The sequence below is a fragment of the Triticum dicoccoides genome, chromosome 7B, assembly GCF_002162155.2.
Source record: "Triticum dicoccoides isolate Atlit2015 ecotype Zavitan chromosome 7B, WEW_v2.0, whole genome shotgun sequence".
Taxonomy (NCBI): domain Eukaryota; kingdom Viridiplantae; phylum Streptophyta; class Magnoliopsida; order Poales; family Poaceae; genus Triticum; species Triticum dicoccoides.
Window position 1 is genome coordinate 732655974 of NC_041393.1, and position 23781 is coordinate 732679754.

Here is a 23781-nt window from a genome sequence, read left to right on the forward strand (position 1 = left end):
AGGGGGCGGGGGTGGGGGTGGGTGATTAGACCCTCAACAAGTAAATGTAGCAGTTTGTATGATTTTCAAGTTGAGGTTGAAGATTAACACAATTTTAAACATTCCCAACACAATTCAAGCAAGCTTGGAAGAGTATAGGCAGTGGAAATAGTAAAGCATGCTAGTTGCAAGAAAGTAAAGGGATGGGTTGGAGTGTGCAAACGCAATGAAGAGAGGCTCCCAAGTGACACCTAACCAATCTAGGAGACACCACTCTGCAAAAGGTAATAGATGGAGTGTTGATGATGAACTCCTTGCTCTTGTGCTTCAAATGATAGTCTCCCCAACACGCAACTCTCTCTCACAGATTTGGCTATGGTGGAAAGATGATTTCAGTGGAAAGCAACATGGGGAAGGCTAGAGATCAAGATTCTTGTGGTTGGATTGGAATGTCTTGGTATCAAAACATGATTAGGTGGTTCTCTCTCAGAAAATGAGTAGTGGAAGTGTAGGCACATTTTGATCGCTCTCTCTCTAATGGATAAGGGGATGGAGGTGTATATATAGCCTCTACACAAAATCCAACCATTACACACATTTGACCCAACTCGGCCAGACCGAATAGAGAAACTCGGTGAGACCTATTTAGTTCAAAATGTGAACGTTAGGAATCTTAGTGGGACCGATGTGCTAGGGCTAGGGCAAAACCTCATCTCGGTGAGACCAGTCGCATAAACTCGGTGAAACCAATTTCAGCAATTGATCAAACAGAGAGTTGGTCAGAAAAACTCGGTGTGACCGATTGCACATTTCGGTGAGACCGAAATAATTGCAATAGGCAACAGAGAGTTTGCAAGGCTATCTCGGTGAGACCGAGATCCGTATCGGTGTGACCGAATTGATTAGGGTTTCTGGCAGTGGCTATGTCAAATGAAATTGGTGGGGCCGAGTTTGACTTTAGGTTTTGGACATATGTGGAAATGAGAAAGTGGTTGAGGGTTTTGGAGCTATATCACTAAGCACTTTGAGCAAGTAGACCATTAAGCAACACCTCATCCCCTTTTAATAGCATTGGCTTTCCTGTGGACTCAATGTGATCTTGGATCACTAAAATGAAGATGAAGAGTCTTGATCCTTTGCCAATCTTTGTCCTTAGCATTTGGAAGGGCTTCCACATCATATTGTCCTTGCCACTGCATTGTTCAACTCATCTGAAATGCACTTTATAAAAGTATTAGTGCAACAAGAGATATGTTGTCACTGATTACCAAAATCACCCAGGGAGCACTTGTGCAATCTCCCCCTTTTTGGTAATTGATGACAACATATATCAAAGCTTTACATAAAGATATGAATAGCAATAGGTAGAGCTTTGGAAGGACATGTAACATGCATAGGCTCACCCTACATGTATGCAATCATGTAATGATGGAATGTAAGAACATGTGAATGCATAAGCATATCAGAGAAAGCAATGAGTTGCATGTATCTTGGCTATATACATCAGAGCAAATGATGTAGATAGAATAGGTATACCTTCATGTCCATGAATCCTTCTTGCAAACAATATGTGCAGCAGCAAGAGATCCTCATTCACATGAGTATGATGCATATACTTACCTTGTGGTCTTGAGCTGGCTTTGGAAGAGATAAGCTTGATAAAACATCGTTAGATAACACAAGAGCACTCTAGATAAAGCAAGTTTAGGAAACACAAGAGTACCAAGACTGGGATGACATGTAATGAGTGAGTACTTAGTACACCATTTGAGTATAGACATATCCCTGAAGATTAAAGATATGCAATGAATTCCAAAGATTTTCTTCCCTTAGATTTGAACTCTTTCTCCCCTTGAATCTGATATTGGATAATTTTGTTCTGCAAATTTTGATATATTATATGTATTTTTCTGAATTAGGATGATTTAGTTATGATTTTTTCAAGTTTGAAAATTGCCCTATAGTCCCGGTTTGTGTCTCTAACCGGGACTATAGGTTAGACCCCCTTTAGTGCCGGTTCGTTGCACGAACCGGTACTAAAGGTTGGCCCTTTACTACCGATTTGTGCCACAAACTGGGACTAAAGGGGCTTGTGGGGCCCCGGCCTGACGCCAGCCTGACGCCACCCCTTTAGTACCGGTTCGTAGCACGAACCGATACTAAAGGTTCAACACGAACCGGCACTAATGCATAGCCGTTCGAACCGGTACTAATGATACCTTAGTACCGGGCAAAAATCGAACTGGGACTAATGTGTCTCACATAAGGTCCTTTTTCTACTAGTGTCTATATGGGACTAAAGTATAAATGGCATATACATACAAACTTAGTAGTACAATTTCCATGTTAAATAAGACATATGTAATAATTAGCTAATTTAGCGAGACAAAAAATCCATCTTCACTGCATACACATAAGGATAAGCATACTAGGACAATTGTGAAAAGATCCCTCTTTTTGTTGTTGTTGTTCATCCCTTTTTCCCCTCCAAGTGTGAAAAGATCCCTCTTAGGGTTTCACCCTACAATATTTTTGTTATCCCTTTTTATCCATGTGATGTTGTACGGGCTATGGCCCATTCCGGAGGAAGCGGAAATTATTTGGTGCACTTTTGGAAACATTCACACAGTTTTGGAAGGTTCGACCCGATGTTTTTTCTATGCTTTTAATGGTTTATTGGTTTTTGGGAACTTTTCATGTTGGTATTTGTTTCCCTTTTTAAAAGGATCGAGAAGAGGTGTCTAGAGGGGGTGGGGGGTGGGGGTGGGTGATTAGACCCTCAACAAGTAAATGTAGCAATTTTTATGATTTTCAAGTTGAGGTTGAAGATTAGCACAATTTTAAACATTCCCAACACAATTCAAGCAAGCATGGAAGAGTATAGGCAGTGGAAATAGTAAAGCATGCTAGTTGCAAGAAAGTAAAGGGATGGGTTGGAGTGTGCAAACGCAATGAAGACACACAGATTTTTTGGCGTGGTTCTCATAGGTTGTGCTATCGTACATCCACGTTGATGGAGACTTCAGCCCACGAATGGTAACACTTGTGTGAGTCCACGGAGGGCTCCACCTACGAAGGGTCCACTAAGAAGCAACCTTGTCTATCCCACCATGGCCATCGCCCACGAAGGACTTGCCTCACTTGGGTAGATCTTCACGAAGTAGGCGATCTCCTTGCCCTTATAAACTCCTTGGTTCAACTCCACAATCTTGACGGAGGCTCCCAAGTGACACATAACCAATCTAGGAGACACCACTCTACAAAAGGTAATAGATGGAGTGTTGATGATGAACTCCTTACTCTTGTGCTTCAAATGATAGTCTCCCCAACACGCAACTCTCTCTCACAGATTTGGCTATGGTGGAAAGATGATTTCAGTGGAAAGCAATTTGGGGAAGGCTAGAGATCAAGATTCTTGTGGTTGGATTGGAATGTCTTGGTATCAACACATGATTAGGTGGTTCTCTCTCAGAAAATGAGTAGTGGAAGTGTAGGCACATTTTGATGGCTCACTCGCTAATGGATAAGGGGATGGAGGGATATATATAGCCTCTTCACAAAATCCAACCATTACACACATTTGACCCAACTCGGCCAGACCGAATAGAGAAACTCGGTGAGACCGATTTAGTTCAAAATGTGAACGTTAGGACTCACGGTGGGACCGACAAGATCAACTCGGTGGGACCGATGTGCTAGGGCTAGGGCAAAACCTCATCTCGGTGAGACCGGTCGCATAAACTCAGTGAAACCAATTTCAGCAATTGATCAAAAAGAGAGTTGGTCAGAAAAACTCGGTGTGACCGATTGCACATTTCAGTGAGACCGAAATAATTGCAATAGGCAACAGAGAGTTTGCAAGGCTATCTCGGTGAGATGGAGATCCGTATCGGTGTGACCGAATTGATTAGGGTTTCTGGCAGTGGCTATGTCAAATGAAATTGGTGGGGCCGAGTTTGACTTTAGGTTATGGACATATGTGGAAATGAGAAAGTGGTTGAGGGTTTTGGATCTATATCACTAAGCACTTTGAGCAAGTAGACCATTAAGCAACACCTCATCCCCTTTTAATAGCATTGGCTTTCCTATGGACTCAATGTGATCTTGGATCACTAAAATGAAAATGAAGAGTCTTGATCCTTTGCCAATCTTTGTCCTTAGCATTTGGAAGGGCTTCCACATCCTCTTGTCCTTGCTCCATTGTTGAACTCATCTGAAATGCACTTGATAAAAGTATTAGTCCAACAAGAGATATGCTGTCATTGATTACCAAAATCACCCAAGGAGCACTTGTGCAATCTCCTCCTTTTTGGTAATTGATGACAACATATATCAAAGCTTTACATAAAGATATGAATAGCAATAGGTAAAGCTTTGGATGGACATGTAACATGCATAAGCTCACCCTACATGTATGCAATCATGTAATGATGGAATGTAAGAACATGTGAATGCATAAGAATATCAGAGAAAGCAATGAGTTGCATGTATCTTGGCTATATGCTCAGAGCAAATGATGTAGATAGAATAGGTATACCTTCATGTCCATGAATCCTTCTTGCAAACAATATGTGCAGCAGCAAGAGATCCTAATGCACATGAGTATGATGCATATACTTACCTTGTGGTCTTGAGCTGGCTTTGGAAGAGATAAGCTTGATAAAACATCGTTAGATAACACAAGAGAACTCTAGATAAAGCAAGTTTAGGAAACACAAGAGTACCAAGACTGGGATGACATGTAATGAGTGAGTACTTAGTACATGTATAGACATATCCCCGAAGATTAAAGATATGCAATGAATTCCAAAGATTTTCTTCCCTTAGATTTGAACTCTTTCTCCCCCTGAATCTGATATTGGATAATGGGAGAAGGTAGGGGAAGAGAAAATCAGAGTAAAGAAAGAAAAGAAAATTAAAGCAAGAAATGGTTCAATCAAACAATTCTTAACATGTCTTTTCCCTCTTGAAGACATGTGGCTTCTCTCCTCTATTGACAACAAGCATCTGGGAAGGCTAAGATGTTTCTCTCTCCCATGTGATAAGCTTTGATGTGCTCTCTCTCTCTCCCCCTTTGACATCAATTTCCAAGAAGGGATCTTCTATAGTATGAGTCAGTTAGGTTTGGTCCTTGAGACACATTACAAAGCAGCATGTAGATTATTATGCGGGTAGAGGATAAGAATCATTGAGTAGAGCTAGAAAAGATATGCAAGATGTAATGGCAAAAAGTTTTCTTCAGCAATGAAACCGGTAACACATATTTCTTTTTATCGGTGACATCGAGTTGGCAGAGTCACAGAAGATCATGATCGGTGCAACTGAGTTAGACCGTGTAGGTTGAACCGATGATCTATTCACAAGGATACCTTGTGCTTCGGTTAGGCTGATAGGTTTGTGAAAGTGTGTTATATCGACTAGAGGGGGGTGAATAGGTGATTTTTACAAATTCGTCACTGAGGAATTTCTAGGTGAAGAAATTCCTAAGCAACGACACACTAGTAGCAGAATAAGTACTCATGTATAAGCATAATAGAGCAAAAACATAGTCATCATGATGAAATGAAAGACAAGCACAGAGTACAGGTAGCATGAAAACATGATAAGTAGGCTAAAGACAATGTGACTGAAGAAATAGGGTTGAGGAAATAGAGAAAGTTTTCAATCAAAGTCTTCAAACAGTAATGATCAGGTTCATCAACACATGAATGAGGAAGTGAAAGAGTTGATGAAATAGAACCAGTGGCTTGGTGAAGACGATCATTTGGTAGACCAGTTCCAACTGCTATGATAGTTGTACGTCTGGTTGGAGCGGCTGGGTATTTAAAACTGAGGACACATAGTACTCATCATATTCTCCTTGAGCTAAAGTCACACAGACCTTGCCCAATCACTCATGGTAAGTCTTCATGTGACTTCCAAACCTTCACAGACTTGGTCACTCGGTGATCCACAATTCCTCTTGGATGCTCAGACCATGACGCCTAACAGTCTTGAGGATGCGTCGGTTCCACACAGGAACAATCTCTTCAGTAATGCTCAATCACTTTGGGTTGTAGGTGTTTGGGTTTTGGGTTTTTCCTCACTTGATGATTTTTGTTCAAAGTCCTCGGAGGATGGGATGCTCTCAATGACAAGTGTTAGTTTCTCTCGGAACAGACAACCAGCTAGTGGTTCTAGGGGGCGGCTATTTATAGCCTAGGGAGCAGGCCAACATGAAAGACATAAATGCCCTTCAATGATATGACGGGTAGGTGGGTAGATATTTTCGACACTTGGCGCATAGCACAACAACGGTCGGATATTTGAGTATCAAATGCCTCAGGGCTATCATGTTCTACACCGTGTAGGCAATCGGCACTGGCGAATTCCTAACTCCTTAGTTAGAACAAAGTCCTCAGAGAACAGAAGATCTTCGTCTCTGTCACTGAAATATGAGATTTCCAATGGCTTACCTCGAAAGGATTGGGTAGGTGTAGGATTTGAGTTGAGCATCACTTGGAAAGTATTTCCTTAGTTTTACCTCGACCCCCTTTAACAGTACAGTGTTTCCTATGACTCAAGAAAGAGAAAATGAAACTACGAAAAAAAGTCTTCACGCTTCATAGTCCTCGCGTGAATATCCAAGTCTTCAAGGTCACACCAATTTCTTCACTTTCAAAGTCTTCAGGAGAACCAAAGTCTTCAGCTGAAGACTTACATTTTTAGGGGTCAACTTTCATCATAAATATCAAACTCCTCATCGGCTAATAGAGCCTATGTACACTCACAAACACATTAGTCCCTTAACATATAAGTCTTCAATACACCAAAACCACTAAGGGGCACTACATGCACTTACAATCTCCCCCTTTTTGGTGATTGAGGACAAATAGGTTATGTTTTCAACGGGGATAAACATATGAAGTGTAAATGATAATATTGAGGAATTTGATTGCAAGATATAGAAGAACTCCGCCCTAAAGATGTGCATATTTCAGGAATTTGCTTTGGATAGCAAATGCACATTGTAGAGTAATATCATGGAGATCTCTCCCTATATCTTGTAATTCATACACGCATTTGTCATATAATATGAAGAATTTGAAATGCATAATGAAATATGGTGTCTGACGTAATTCAACATGTGTGCATTAAAGTACTTGAGGAAGTAAGCATGCAGAAAGCAGTCAAAAGTATCAAAGCACCATAGGACTTAAGTTTACAACTCGGTAGAGCAAACACTTTAGAAAAGCAAGAGTTGTAACTTAACAAAAAAAATGCCCATATAATAGAGATCCACTTGAAGACTAACTCAAATTTCTCCCCCTTTGTCATCAAATGACCAAAAGGGACAAAAAATGAGGACTGATGCCCCTGAAGAATATCATCATGATGTCGAGGAGGAGTGCCAGCGTTGTTGGGGTTGTCCGTTGGTGTAGGGCCTGCCGCAGTGTCGTCCAAATCTTCAGCTTCATCTGTCTCGCGCGATGAAGAATATGAACCAATGACTAGTTGAGGAACTTTTACCTTCTTGAATGTCTTCAAAGGTGGGTGAGACCAGTCAAAGTCCTGTTGGAAGTCCATTTCCTTGAGTTCTTTAGCAGTGTATAGATGTGAAAGAATAGCCCAGGTGCGATCGAAGGCTTGATGCAGATAGTGGTGATTCTTTTTCACATTGTTGTGAGTAACTGTCATGTTCTGAAGAATAGCACCAAACTGACGCTTGACCCACTTGTGATTTCTATCAACTTTCTGGTGAAGACTAAGGAGAAGCTCACGATCAGTCATAACACACGGAGCAGTGCCTTGAGGATTTTGCTTTGAAGGTTTGGTGGAAGAATCTTGTGTTGTAGAGTCATCATTGGTCGAATATGTAGCAGCCTTATGAAATTGACCATCCAAAGGACGAGTGCCTTCACCAATGATAGCTGCTTTGCCCTTCTCATCAGCTGAGGAAATAGTCCTTTTGAGGACTTCAATTGGCCGCAAATAGGTGAGATGATTTTGAAAGTCAGCCTTGTAATGAATTCAAGACCTTGATTTGATGAATTTGATGATCCATGGAGCATAAGGCTTCAACTCAAAAGGTGACAGAGCAGCATTGGCCAAAGTCCACATGAAGAAATCGTGGTAGTTGATAGGAATACCATGCATGATATTAAAGAGCAAATTCTTCATGATACCAACAACTTCTTCTTCATATGAGTTGTGGCCCTTGATTGGACTGAGGGTTTTGGTCAATTTGTGATAAACTGTCCTTAGCACATATAGTAATTCCTTCACGAGGAATGTGGTCCTTGGAGCTTGGCCAGCCTTCAGAGGCTTCATCAAAACTTGCATCAAATGATTTGAAAGTTCAGGTTCCTCATAGAGTTGCAGTGCACCTTCAGTGGGAGGACTGACTAGGACGGCGTCAATCAACTCAAAGTTCGGAGCTTTGTAGTGAGTATTTCTGTCATCCAGTCAAGCACCCATGAATTCACATCTTGCACATTTCCAGTGAGGTGCAAAGTAGCATAGAATTGAAGAATAAGTTCTTCATTCCAGTCAAAGATTTCAGAACAGAAGTTCAGCAGGCCAGCGTCATGAAGAACACTGAGGACAGGTTGAAAGCAAGGAAGTGATTCCATGTCCACATGAGGAATTTGTTGATGCTCAAAAACCTTGTCCTTGTCAAATAGGATTGTTGAGTAGTAGTTCATCTGACTTGCTACCCAGAAGTGCTTATGTCGAAGTCTTGCAGAGTCATAAGGATTGAAATCCGTGAACAAATGATGCTCAGCAAAGAAATCATCAGCTTTGAATTTCTGCTTCTTGGAATGAGGATTTTGTTGTTTGGGCTGAAGATTCACAGCTGAAATCTTCACTGCCTCTTGATGCACAATTTCTGGAGCCACGAACTGAGGAATATCAACAGCAGATTCATTAGTAGTAGTCTTGGCATCTATTTCTTCAGCATTAGTAGCTGGAGCTTCTTCAGGAATAGAGTGAAGAGAAGCTTGATGTCCTTCAGAACCCGTATGAATTTCTTCGGTTTGCACAGGGCACTAAGGAATTTGCTGCAGAGGTGTGGCCAGAGGAGAACTGGGATGATGTCTTTCCCAGTAATCATCATTCAGTACTGGAGTCGTAGACCCAATGTCCACATCCTCATCTTCAGCATCAATTTCTTGAATGCCTGCCTCTTCAGCTATGAACTGAGGCACGAGCGATGATACCAGCATAGGTGAAGGGATTGTATCCACTTCAATTTCTTCATCCAACTGCTCTGATGTAGTAGCAGAGGGATTCTCTTCATCACTGTCATATGGGATGACATATTCCTCACCAAAGGGAATAATCTCCTTTGATGGCATGCTTGATAGAGGAACAACATCAATCATGTTGGCGAATGAACTTGTCAAAGTCTTCACTTTCTTGGGAGATGAAGACTCTGAGGTTGCAGATGCTTTCCTTTTCTTCAGTGGTGCCCTCTCCTCAGCCTTTGTCTTCTTTGCTTATGATGCAGAAGGAAGGTTGAAGCTTTTCATCTGTGATGACTTTGCAGGAGGAGCAGATGAAAGAGGCACTATTTCTTCAGGCACAACTGATGCAGTTGCCCTGGCAGTTTCAGATTCTTCAGGCACAGCAGAAGATTCTTCAGCTGGCCTGGGTTGTTCTTCAGGCCCAACATTGATGGTTGCCCTGGTAGTTTCATTAGGAGCTAGAATTTCTTCAGCAGCCCTGGCACTCTCAGTATCTTCAATAGCCTGATTTTCATGAGTTGTGCTGGCATGTTTTTCAGTGGGCCGAGTAGATGCTTCACCCTGAGGAGTTTCTTGTCGCGAGTTTGCAGCAACATTTGTCTTGAAGCCTGTTGCCAATCAGACGAATCTGACTTTGGTGCCTAGCCAATCTGCACGTTATGCGTCAAATTCATCACTGAGAGCTTTGATCTCAGTCTGAAGAGTCACAAGTTCTTCAGGAGACATGTTCACAACATTCTTCTTTAGAAATCGTTCCTTTTTGTACTGAGATTTCTTCACTTGCTTGGCCTTATCAAATTTCCATTTTTCTTCAGTGATAAAGGATGTCAGCATATGACTTCCACCGGGCGAGAGATTGAGATCTGGAAGAGGTGTGTTGGGATCCTTGTGCCATAAATCAATTAAGTCGAGGATCTTATTTGGATCCAGTAAAAGTGGCATAGCACTACCTTTGGCACTAGCGGCCCTTTGTTGGCGGTCTCTGATGATCTCAGCAAGTTCATCATCATCAGCTTCATCGTCACTTGAAGGAATTTCAAAGGCAACCTCCTTTTTGTGAGGACTTGGCCTTGTGCCGTGTCCAGCAGCAGCGCCCGAGAGCGCCGCCATGGACCACCGCAGCCACCGCCTCTCTGTCGATCTCTCTCCATGTCCTAGAGCTCCGCGACGACATCCACTTCATCCTCACTGAGCCACGCTTCGCCAGAAGCTCTACTTCGCCCTCATGTCGTCGTCTTCGTCCTCGGATCACTGGAGATCCCCGTCGTCGATGCACCACCTCCAGAGCTGCCCCGACCATGCCGAGCCTTCCTTTGCAAGCATCGTGAGCCACTCTCGCTTCTACCCTTGCTTCGGTTGTCGTTTGCATGCCGTAGCGCCGTTTCCACCGTTACCGGAGCTCACAGTCGCCCGACTTTGTCATCGCCGTGGCCTGAGCTTGAACCACCCGTGCCCTTGCACCGCATGACGCTCCTGGTGCCACCAGGAGGCTTCCTAGCCACTCCGCTTGCTTGCTTGAGCACTCCAGCCGCGTCCCCACACCTGCCCGAACTCCGGCCGCCGCCTAGCTTGCCTCTGCCGTCACCACAGGCCACTGCAGCTCCCCTTCTTGCTCCATTAGAAGCGCGTGAGCTCCAGCTAACCGTAAAGACCAACCGTGGATCAAACCGCGGCCTGTAGGCAAAACCCTTTTCTTTAGCAAAGTTGGAGCTGTTGGGGACTAGGGCAGAGCTGAGGAACTAGTAGAGGCTCCTGAAGGAATTGAGATGCCAGTCGTCCGTTGGCACGTGGCAAGATGCATAGGTGCTGAGGACTTTGCAGGTGCAGCTGAGGATTTTGCAGTTGAGGGAGCTGGAGCTGCACTTGAAGATGTTGCTTGAGGAATAGGCCATGAGGGCTTTGAAGAGCTTGGCCGTTAGGGCATTGTTGCTGAGGAAGAAGGTTTCACAACAGACTTCTTCGGCATAGCCTTCTTGGGCTTGCTAGCAGAGGCCTCAGCAGCAGCGGCAGCAGAATCTTCATTGAATTTCTTCACTGCTTCTTTTGCTACCTTGGCCAATTTTATTTGGCGCTTGGCCCACTCATTGGGAAATTCCTCACCTCTTTTGATGCTAGAGGGATCAGCAACTTGGCCTGGAGCCAATGGAGGTCTTGGGCATTGAGGATTAACGACGAATTTCTTCATATACTTTGGAGTGACATAGCGATATTCTCTCCATTCTCTTGCCCATCAGCGTTCAATCCGATGAATGCGCACTTTGCGCTGATTTTTGTTCTCCTTGCCATGCTTGGCTTCATCAGGAGTGCAATATTCTTCATATATTTCATCAGGGATTTCGAAAGCTCAAAGTAGCACCATGATCTTCATGATAGAGAGTCTCTTATTTTGTCACTTTCATATACTAATGGGAATTTTTCATTATAGAACTTGGCTTGTATATTCCAATGATGGGCTTCTTCAAATGCCCTAGGTCTTCATGAGCAAGCAAGTTGGATGCACACCCACTTAGTTTCTTTTTTAGCTTTCATACACTTATAGCTCTAGTGCATCTGTTGCATGGTAATCCCTACTCACTCACATTGATATCCATTGATGGGCATCTCCATAGCATGTTGATACGCCAAGTAGATGTGAGACTATCTCCCTCTTTTTGTCTTCTCCACAACCACCATTCTATTCCACTTATAGTGATATGTCCATCGCTCACACTCATGTATCGCATGAAAGTTGAAAAAGTTTGAGAAAATACTAAAGTATGAAACAATTTCTTGGCTGAAATCGGGGTTGCGCAAGATTTGAGTATTTTGTGTAACGAAGATGGAGCATAGCCAGACTATATGATTTTGTATGGATAAGCTTTCTTTGGCCATGTTATTTTGAGAAGACATAATTGCCTTGTTAGTATGCTTGAGGTATTATTGTTTTTATCTCAATATTAAACTTTTGTTATGAATCTTTTGGATCTGAACATTCATGCCACAATAAAGAGAATTACATGGATAACTATGTTAGGTAGCATTCCACATCAAAAATTCTGTTTTTATCATTTACCTACTCGAGGACGAGCAGGAATTAAGCTTGGGGATGCTTGATACGTCTCCAACATATCTATAATTTTTGATTGTTCCATGCTATTATATTATCTGTTTTGGATGTTTAATATGCATTTATATGATATTTTATATTATTTTTGGGACTAACCTATTAACCAAGAGCCCAGTGCCAGTTTTTGTTTTTTGCCTTTTTAGAGTTTCGCAGAAAAGGAATACCAAACGGAGTCCAAATGGAATAAAACTTTCGCGATGATCTTTCTTGGACCAGAAGCAAACCAGGAGACTTGGAGATGAAGTCGGAGACTCAACGAGGCGGCCACGAGGGTGGATGGTGCGCCCCCCTACCTCGTGGGCCCCTCGTGGGTCTCCTGACCTAGTTCCTTCGTCTATATATACTCTTATACCCCAAAAGCATCAGGGGGAGCCACGAAACCACTTTTCCACCACCGCAACCTTTTGTACCCGTGAGGTCCCATCTAGGGGCCTTTTCGGCGTCCTGCCGGAGGGGGATTCGATGACGGAGGGCTTCTACATCAACACCATTACCCTTCCGATGAAGCGTGAGTAGTTACCCATAGACCTACGGGTCCATAGCTAGTAGTTAGATGGCTTCTTCTCTCTCTTTGATTCTCAATACCATGTTCTCCTTGATGTTCTTGGAGATCTATTCGATGTAATATTCTTTTGCGGTGTGTTTGCCGAGATCCGATGAATTGTGGATTTATGATCAGATTATCAATAAATATTATTTTAGTCTTCTCTGAATTCTTATATGAATGATTTTATATCTTTGCAAGTCTCTTCGAATTATCAGTTTAGTTTGGCCTACTAGATTGGTTTTTCTTGCAATGAGAGAAGTGCTTAGCTTTGGGTTGAATCTTGCGGTTTCCTTTCCCAGTGACAGTAGGGGTAGCAAGGCACGTATTGTATTGTTGCCATTGAGGATAAAAAGATGGGGATTTCATCATATTGCTTGAGTTAATTCATCTACATCATGTCATCTTACTTAGTGTGTTACTCTGTTCTTTATGAACTTAATACTCTAGATGCATGTTGGATAGCGGTCAATGTGTGGAGTAATAGTAGTGGATGCAGAATCGTTTCGGTCTACTTGACTCGGACGTGATGCATATGTTCATGATCATTGCCTTAGATATCGTCATAACTATGCGCTCTTCTATCAATTGATCGACAGTAATTTGTTCACCCACCGTAATATTTGCTATCTTGAGAGAAGCCACTAGTGAAACCTATGGCCCCAGGGTCTCTTTTCATTATTGAATCTATTTTACATCATATTAGTTTTCTGTCAACGTGCCAATTTCTGACGCGTTTCCTTTAATTTGCAATCTTTACTTTCCGATCTATAAACCAAGAATACCAAAAATATTTACTTTACCATTTATCTATCTCTATTAGATCTCACTTTTGCAAGTAACCGTGAAGGGATTGACAACCCTTTATCGTGTTGGGTGCAAGTTGTTGATTGTTTGTTTAGGTATGCGGTGACTTGTGTGTTGTCTCCTACTGGATTAATACCTTGGTTCTGAAACTGAGGGAAATACTTACTCTACTTTACTGCATCACACTTTCCTCTTCAAGGGAAAAACCAACGCAAGCTCAAGAGGTATCACGGTGGAAGAGAGAGGCCGTCGCTCCAGCGGCTAGTAGTACAAGCAGAGGAGTTAAGCAATTCAAGTACGTTCCATCGCTCAAAGCTCCGGAAAAGTTACCATATGAGAGGACCGACAAGGAAAACAAGGACACCAGTCATGTCCAAGTGAGGGAATTTTTTGCACGGAAACCTCCACCTCCGAAGGAGAAGATAGATCTGGTGAAAGTGAAGCGGACTATCGATGCCCTGACGCGACCACCACCGCCTCCACCGGATTCCAACTATGTGCGCACTATTGAAAAGGCATATAAGGAAGCAGAGTCGTCGGGAAGTACTTGCAGTGATGCAAGGTTAGCAGAATGAAGAAGTGGGAAAAAATTCCCCAGCTCGGCGAACAGGCGAAGCAAATGTTCCCCCTGCTCAAGATGTCTAGCGATATCATTGCTAATCATCCGGGGATGGTGCCCAGTACCAATCCAGCTGATTACGTGACCGATGATATAGAGTTTGAAACAATAGATGTGGACGAATTCAGATTCCAGTATGGGCAGCCTCTCGTCAAACCTGATCATTATCCTCGTCTAACAACGATGATGCGAGGACTCCATGAATGGTACATGCAAAGATGCCGCTAGTCTGGGAAGCATACTTTGATGATGAAAATTAAAGAGGAGCGCGACCTCGTTGGAATGGATATTTTGAATATTGAATTTGACGAGTTATTCCAATTATAGAATCAAAAGGCCCTCGACAAAACACTCGTGACTTGCTACTATCTGTAAGTACTACTTCTGTAATAATTAAGTCTCTATATATAGCTCAGCTCATGTATATATACTTATCCTCACTATATTATGCAGGTTGAAGATCGTCGAATGTAGAAAAGCAGATATTTTTGACATTGGGTTCATTAACCCAAACGTCATACATGAATGGATGTTCAAACGCAATGTCTATGAAACCGAGGACAACTTGCTACAATCGTTGCTTAAAAATCAAAACAAAGATAAAATACTCTTTCATTACAACTTCAAGTGAATGTTACTATCTTGTGCATATTCAGTTTCCCTCACTCGACGTTAATTATAGTAATATAATTGATGAGTTATGCATGCGTGCGCAGATTCTACTTTATTTTGCTAGAGATTAAGCTTGAAGCTCGAATAATAACTGTCTTAGACTCGAGAAGAAAAGATCCCCAGGAGTATGCGGACATGACTGATATGCTCCAGAAGTAAGTTCAGTCGATCATTATCGCACCATATCGGTACCTTTGTTCATTTCCTGGATATCAAGTAATTATTATCTTTGTCTGGTAGGATTTGGAAAGAGTTCACCGCAATTACGACGGGACTGCCGACAGAGCTGCAATTGAAACACCCGAAAGTAAGTACTATTAGCTAGCTAGTTCCGCGCATCTCCCATTGAATCTAGCTAGTTTCATCAATACCATTTAGCATGCTTGATTATTAGTTTGATTGAACTCTATTTCTTGTAAAGTGCTTGTGGCATGAAGGCGACAATGCTTTTTGTGGATACTATGTTTGCGAGTTCATCTACAACTCGACGACCTCTAAGCCGGGCTACTCTGAAAAACAATATGAGGTACGTAAACAAAAGAATTCACAATTTTATTTTATTACCATCATTTGTGTTGAGTTTCATTCATATATATGTATTGATCCACTTCTCTAAATTAGATGTGGCAGATGCGGGATGATCTCCTAGCACATGATCGCATACGAGCTATTCAAGAGGAATTGGCGGGATTCTTTCTTGACCACGTCATACATAAAGCCTGAGAATACCATGTGGAAGTTGAAATAGACCTTAGATGTTAGGGTTTGTAAGAGATCTTATATTGTATATATGTAGCTAGTAGCATCGTATAGATATAAGAAAACTTGTTGTTCGATCAATCTCTCGGAGAAAGAGAGGTCACTTCTCTCTGTATATGTTCATGACGATCTTGTGTACTTAATTGTTCCTTCATTTTTCTTACTAGCTAACGTGTCGAGTTCTCTCTATACGTATAGTAGCTAGCTAGCATCGACCAAGCACAGAGATAAGAGAGGTCACTTCTCTCTATTAGCTAGCTAGCACAATATATGAAACCCCTAAATTAATCCTCCAAAACCCCCTAACCCCCCCCCCCTCCCCACTTCAAAAATAAAACCCCAGCTCCTGCCATAAGCTGAGGCGTGGATGCCTTTTGGTCCCGATTGGTATTACTAACCGGGACTAAAGATCCTCCTGCTTGGGCGCCCCGTAGCGGCCATGTGGATCCCTTTCTGTCTTGGTTTGTGAGCGAATCGGGACTAAAGGTTTTATGCTTTAGTCCCGGTTCCAGAACCGTGGCTAATGGGCCTCTGGAATCGGGACAAATGGCCCATTTTCAACTAGTGACGATCTAAGAAGTCTCTCGAGATGGCCAACTGATTCCTCCCAAGCGGACCAAGGACAAATTTATACATCAGTGCGGAGGTATTTGTAGGGATAACATCTCGATCAACATCAAAGAATGGAATAAGAAGAAGGACTCTGAAGTTTCTTATGTCCATGATAGATAGAAAGATGATCTTTGGAACTCGCTGATGACAAATTTCAGCCTACCGCCAGAGGAGGATCCGAATAACCCAGTTATACAGTGAAAGGTCAAGGTGTTTGCTCTTATGAAGATGGCAGAACTATTCAAGAGATGGAAGAAACTATTGAACACACAGTTTGTCGACAAAGACGAGACTCCAGAATTCACCAGTCAATATGAGAAGACAAAAGATCATTGGCCTGCATTTGCGGCCTATAAGAAATCGAAGAAGGCTAGGCAAAGGTCACATATAAATTAGCACGACATTGCACTGGCCAAATCGGGCAATGACTTGTTTCTTCGGGGTTGGGGAAACTTTGGACCCAGAATTAGGGAAGTGTGTTTTCACGAAAGCTCAACATGAAACACCCATCAAAAAGCTTGAGGAAGCAATCAAGGAAGTGTAGGAAGGGAGGTTCCATCCTGACAGAGAGAAGGACAAGCTGTCAAAGGCCCTCGGGAATCCTGAACACTCTGAACGAACACAAGGCACATCAGGCTCCGTTCTGTCAGTGCATGGGTTTCCTCGACAGCACTGGTTATAGAAGCCGAGAGAGAAAGAAGAAGGAGGAAGCAAGCGAAATGCATAAGTCAATGAAAGATTACCGAAACTAGAGGAACTTCAGAGCCAACGAGCTACCGACCCATCATCTCAGCGGCACGAAGATCCTTCATTGGATACTGCCCTCGAAGAAGCAGTGTGGCTTCCACGGATCTCATTCATCCTAATATCATGGCTCGTCGCTACCCCATGGATGGTATAACGGGTAATGAACATTGTTTGCTAATGGCAAAATGACATAACCTGACCTTGAAGGTGGCGGTCGGCTATGTCTTACCTCCTCGACCTGATGCAACTTTCCATTTCACTCCGGTTCCAGATGGCTTTTCTATTGTTGGGGTGGATGAAATAATGGACGGATTTGAGGGGCTGGATTGAGTACCCTATAGGTGAAGGGGATATTCTTCTGGAAAATGCCTTAAAGACTACATGTCTATGGAGAAAGGAAAACATCTTGCTTCCAAACTGGACGTTGCCTCAGCAGACTCAGCTGGAGGAGGCCCCTCAACAGATTCCTCATAGTCCAGCTCTACTATCTCCGCTGCCTCAGTCATCTCCGGCATGTCAGCCATCTCCGCCGCCTCAGCGGACTCCGGCGGAGGAGGCCCCTCAGCAGAGTCCTCTTCCGCCTCAGCAGTCTCCGCCACGTCAGCGGACTCCGCCTTCTCTGGCGCGTCAGCGGACTCGGCCGCCACTCCGGTGGCTAGCAGTACAACATGCAAGAAATTCAGAGCTGGCCCAAGCCTCAGGGCTCCTCCAAAGTTACCATATAAAAGGACTGACGAGGAAACCAAGGACATCGTGGCTGTCGAAGTGAAGGCCATTTTGAAACAAAACTTCCACCTCCGAATGAAATAATAGATCCGGTGAAACTGAAGCACTCTCTGGATGCCCTTAGGAGACCACCACCGCCTCCGCCGCTATCACACTATGACCGCTGTATTGAAAAGACATTTGATGAAGCGTAGTAGTCGGGAAGTACTAGCAGTGCTACCAGACAAAGTGGGAAAACAATTCCCCAGCTCGGCGAACATGAGAAGCAATTGTGCCCCCCGCTCAAGGTGGTTACCGATATCGCTAATCATCTGGGGCTAGCGCCCGGTATCACTCTCGGTGATTATGTGGGCGATGATGTACAATTTGAAATGGCTGAGGTAGTAGCGCCCTTTAGATACGAGCACGGGAAGCCTCTCGTCAAACCTGATCAGCTCCCGCATCTACCAACGATGATGCGAAGCTTGCATGACTGGTACTTGGAAACCTACAGGAAGGATGGGACCGACAATATCTAGCTGTTAAAGATGAGCATGACTTCATTGGAGTCGACCTGATGTACGTTGAATTTGTGGAATCATTTTAGTTATTCAATTAGGTCACCATCGACCAAACTCTCACGACTTGCTACTGTCTGTAAGTATTATTTCTGTAATTAAGTCTCCAGCTCAACTCGTTCATTGCATGTATATATGATTATCCTCACTATATTATGAAGATTGAAGATCGTCGAATGCCAAAGAGGACAAATCTATGACATTGAGTTAATTAGCCAAATACTGTAAATGAATTTACGGTACAAAAGAGAGCCAAAGTTACCGAGGAAAACTTGCTAGATGCATTCCTTCGAAATCAAAACAAAAGTGAAATACTCTTTCCTTACACTTCAAGTGAGTGTTACTGTCTTGTGCATATTCGGTTTCTCTTACTCGAGGTTAAGTGTAATTGATGAGTTATGCTTGCGCAACTTCCACTTTATTCTGCTATCCATTAAGCTTGACAGGGGAGTAGTAATTGTCTTAGACTCGAGACATAAACAACCTAATTTGTGGGCGCACATGAGTGAAATGCTTCAAAAGTAAGTTCAATCAGTATCGCACCATATCAGCAACTTTCGTTCATTTACTGATATCAAGTAATCATTTTCTTTGCCAGGCAGGGTTTGGAAAAAGTTCACTAGAATGGTTCCGGGCCTGAAGAAGGAGATGTGATTTACACACCCCAAAGTAAGTAGTACTAGCTAGTTCCGCGCACCTCTCATTCATTCCAGTTTCATCAATCATTGTCATGCTTGATTATCAGTTTGATTGAACTCTATTCTCGTAAAGTGCTTGTGGCAAGCACCCGGGAATAATTTATGTGGATACTATGTTTGCGAGTTCATTGGCCACTCGACTCTGAGCAGGGCTTAACTTACCAACAATTTGAAGTATGTAAACAATATTCACAATTTTATTTTATTACCATCAATTGGGTTGAGTTCCATTCATATATATGTATTGACCCCCTTCTTTAAATTAGATCTGTGAGAAGCGGAGCAAACTCCTACCACATGATCGCATAAGAGCAATTCAAGAGGAATTGGTGGATACTTTGTTGACCAAGTCATACCTAAAGACGGAGAATACCATTAGGAATTGCAAGTGGATTTTGGTAGAAAATGCCAGGGATCGTAAGAGATGTTATATTGTATATATGTAGTAGCGTTGGATAGATATACGAAAACTTGTTGTTCGACTAAGCACGGAGAAAGAGAGGTCATTTCTCTCTATATATATTCATGACGAGCTTTTGTGTAATGGTTCCTTCATTGCTATATGTAGTAGCTAGCATCGAGTTGAATGGAAAAAATTAAATAAAAATGAAACCCTAAATGTAAAATAATTGAAGGGTAAACACAAAAATAAAAGGGGGAACACAATATGAAAACCCCTAAACCCCTCCTTTCAAAAAAACTAAAACCCCAGCGCCGTAAAACTGCTGATGCGTGGCTGCCTTTTATTCCCGGTCGGTGTTACCAACCGGGACTAAAGATCCTGCCTGGGCACCCCACAGTGGCCATGTGGTGCTCCTTTAGTACCGGTTCGTAAGCCAGTCAAGTGGCGGGCATTAGTCCCAATCGTTTTGTCCCGGTTGCAGGACCGGGACTAAATGCCCTCTGGAACCGAGACTGATGCCCTGTTTTCTACTAGTGATATCTAGTATAGATCTGACATAAGTCTTACGAGTAATTTGGATGAGTACTCATCGTTGATTTGCTACTTTTTTCATTCAACTCGGTTGCTGCAACATCTGGTAGCAGCACGGATATGGGTAGTTTCGATGGTGCTTACTACATGGAGACCGACGTCGACGAGTAGTTCAGAGGTCCCAGACAGGAGGCCTCGCCTTTTTGATCGAGTTCGTTGTTTTTCTCAGCCTCCTTTAGGCAAAACTCGTTTAACTCGTCTGTACCCAGACTTATGTTGTTTGTTGATTGATGTATTTTGGGTCCTCATGACCTTGGTTTGATATATAAAGATTTGTATTAAATTTGTGTTGTGATATCAACGTGGAGCCACCGTTTGTTACCGCGCATGATGCGTGTATAATTAGTGCACGATTATAAATGGGTGTGTCACAAGTGATTTCATTGATCTCAAGACTTGACGCTTAGTCCTTCAGAGGTGCTCATATGGATATTGTGTGATGCTTGAGTGCATAAGGCGAGTCTATATGTGTGTATTTGAAAGGCTTATTGTACAAATAAGACAAGCAAGGTTATTTTGTGATGGTGTACAAACTTCGAAGATAGTGCACGACCAAACCAACTGTCATAATTTATGCATGATGCAAACTGTTCAACGCAAGTCTCTCTGATTCTTCTTTTTACATAAATACTAACATTAGTTTGTACAAGTTATTTTGCTCTCACCTAATAAACTTGGAGGAACATATATCATCGACATTTCTACAAGTAAAAACGACTTGACTTCATGTATTAAATTATTAAATTTTATTCTGACTAGGAATGACGACCAAGGAAAAATCTACTATACAAACTTCGAAGATATTGCGCGACCAAACCAACTGTCATAATTTATGCATGATGCGAACTGTTCAACACAATGTTGTCTCTCTGATTCTTCTTTCTACATAAATACTAACATTATTTTGTACAAGTTATTTTGCTATCACTTAATAAACTTGGAGGAACATATATCATCGACAAATCTACAAGTAAAAACGACTTGACTTCATGTACTAAATTATTAAATTTTATTCCGACTTGGAATGACAACCAAGGAAAATTCTACTATATGCACACATACACATCAGCATGTCAAATCAAGAAAAAATCCATGAGAATTATCCCATGTGTATTCAATAGCTGATTGTGTGGAATATTAGCTAGGATTTGTTCGCACATATTGACTCCCAGAAGACTTGTTATAACTTGGATGCCAAGATCATGCCATATTACACACGATCAGACTCTTCTTGCTGGATATCATGTTCACATCTTTAGAAGACTCCGTTTACTAGGAAAACCCAAAAAGTGAAACTCATTACTATATTTTTGTTCATTAACAAATATAGTTTGAAACATATGTGTGTGGATGAGTGGATCCACGTAAATGTCAGCACATTTCATATTTTAGTAAAATCATAATTTATACAATTTTTGTATGTCATGTTCAGAGAGCTTGGCATTTATCCAATGATTTCCGCCCACTTCTAACCGTGTGCATATGACACGTATTATTTTGTCTGTCAAAGCAAAATACATGGGTCCAATTAAACATTTAATGACATTAGCACTCACTCAAAGGAGTCCATATACTCCCACATCAGTGTAATTAAGTTGTGGAAATAGTATAGGCGTACTAGTTCCTCATTAGATGTCATGATCATTCAAATTGATGCAACTTCTGTGATTTCCTGCTTCTACGCCACTATAAGAACTGTATTTTTTCCCCAAGCATTTTGCGATCTACAACTCCCTAGCTTACGAGACACAGTTATATTGAGCATATGGCCGACTCCGATCACAAGGACGCGATGGACAAAGGTGAGCTGCTTAGAGCGTTCAATTATCATAACTCCCATATGACATATGCATGCTACTCACTAACTTATTTATATTTCCGATGCACCATGCAGCGACCCATGACAAGTCCGTCCCTCCACAACATTTTTATACGACTTCCCCAAACAACTCAGCGGGAACTTCTACTGCAACAATTGCCCCGAATAAAGAACCGGTTGCCAGTGGTTAGTAACTCTCATAGATAACTCGAGTATATCCTAACCAATTAATTTATAAAATGGTATTGTTTTCAAAAAACAAGAGGAGATTTGGTGCCACATGCACATTTCACCACTGCATCTATAGGCGTGCAGGTCATATAAATCTACTACTGCAAATAAAACAGTTGATCCTAATCATTTGCATGTCCTTCTAATACCTGAGCGTTGTACCTTGGGCAGTTCGGACGGTGGCAGACAAAAATGTTACTCTCCCTGTTTCAAAATATAGTGCTTCCTCTAACCCGTGCTTCAAATCTGACCATAAATTTAACCAACGAGACCGACTATAGTTGGAGCAAAAGTTATACCAGTGAATTCGTATTTTAAAAAAGTGTTCAATTATATAATTTTTTTTCCGCCATAGTCGGTCTTGTTAGTTAAATTTATGGTCAAAGTTGGACCCCGGAAAACGCGGGCGCACTATATTTTGAAATGGAGGAATAAAGCTGGGTTATGGACCTCTCCATCCTCAACGAAGCCCCTCCCCCCCCCCCTTCATCTAGTTTCACAGGGTGGGGCCCCTTCCGTTTTCAACCAAATCTTCCCACATTGGCCCGTAATTTTTATTTTGTGGAAGTTGTTCGTGGGTCTACTAAAGCTCCGGTGCTAGGTGTAGGTGAACACATATGCAGTTTTTCTTTGAATAACAACGAGCACCGTACCTAGCGATGCACAGTTGCACACCAACCAAGATCACACATATGCTGATATGCACATATGCATGTATCCATCCACCCATGGACGGGTAGCTATGCATGTGCGCATGCACGTCCCCAACTCCGCGAGGCCTCCACCTCCATGAAACTACTCTGAACGGTCCTAACAACACCCCTCGAACACGCCCCGTTTTCAAAAAAATACTCTTGGCTTTGCCCTATACGTGTATTGTACCTATCATGGCTTTGTAGTTGTATAATATTTTTAATAATATTTGATCCATCTCCTCCTGTATCGTCAAAAGCTATCATCTCCTTCTGTATCGCCAAAGCTAGATCCGACGCACCAGGGCACGTGATGAACTTGCTTAACTTCTATATTATCATTCTGAAAATTTTGTTTGATTTGGCATGCAGCGATGAGTACTGGATCACAGCCTTCATTAAAGAACGATGAGAACCCTGCACCTTCTGGTACTTTCTTCACTTCATGGACCACTCAAGTATTTTATTCTTGATGTTTTAAATAGATAATGGTTTACATACTGATACAATCATAATTATGAATGTTTGTTCACAAGCGTTGATAGGCATTTGTCAATAGAAAATTACCAAGTTTTGTAAGCTTTGATATATCTTACCAAGACATAAGAGGCGAAGAAGCAAGGCCAATCTCCTCACCGGCAAACACCTTCCACAGACTATGACCACTTGATCAAACCACTAGGGATGGAAACAAAAGGGGTGTACAAACAAGGTGGGAGGCAGCGCCATGGCCCTCTCCCCTTCTTCTCCGGTTGGATGAGCTGCTGGAGAAAAAGAGGAGAGGAAGCGTTGGTGAGAATAAGAGTCTAAAATGAGAGCGGGAAGAGAAAATGATGACATAGAAATGATAGCTACCATATCAATGCCGTGGTACTTGCCAACACCTCATCTCTCGAGAAAGAGACATGGACAATTGTGTCCATACGAAGATTCAATCAGCATGTGCATACTTGGTGTCGCATCTGCCTTTCATCTCCGCATTTTTCGCTCTA

General features: G+C 42.3%; 1 long non-coding RNA gene across 1 annotated transcript in view; it reads left to right on the plus strand.

Moving 5' to 3' along the window:
* The first annotated feature begins 21761 nt into the window (after nt 1-21761).
* The window catches only part of LOC119335747, a 2724-nt gene continuing 704 nt past the window's right edge, over nt 21762-23781 (plus strand). The window contains exons 1-3 of the long non-coding RNA XR_005162006.1: nt 21762-21849; nt 21942-22052; nt 23162-23218. This is a non-coding gene — a long non-coding RNA (uncharacterized LOC119335747). The remainder of the gene's footprint in view (nt 21850-21941; nt 22053-23161; nt 23219-23781) is intronic.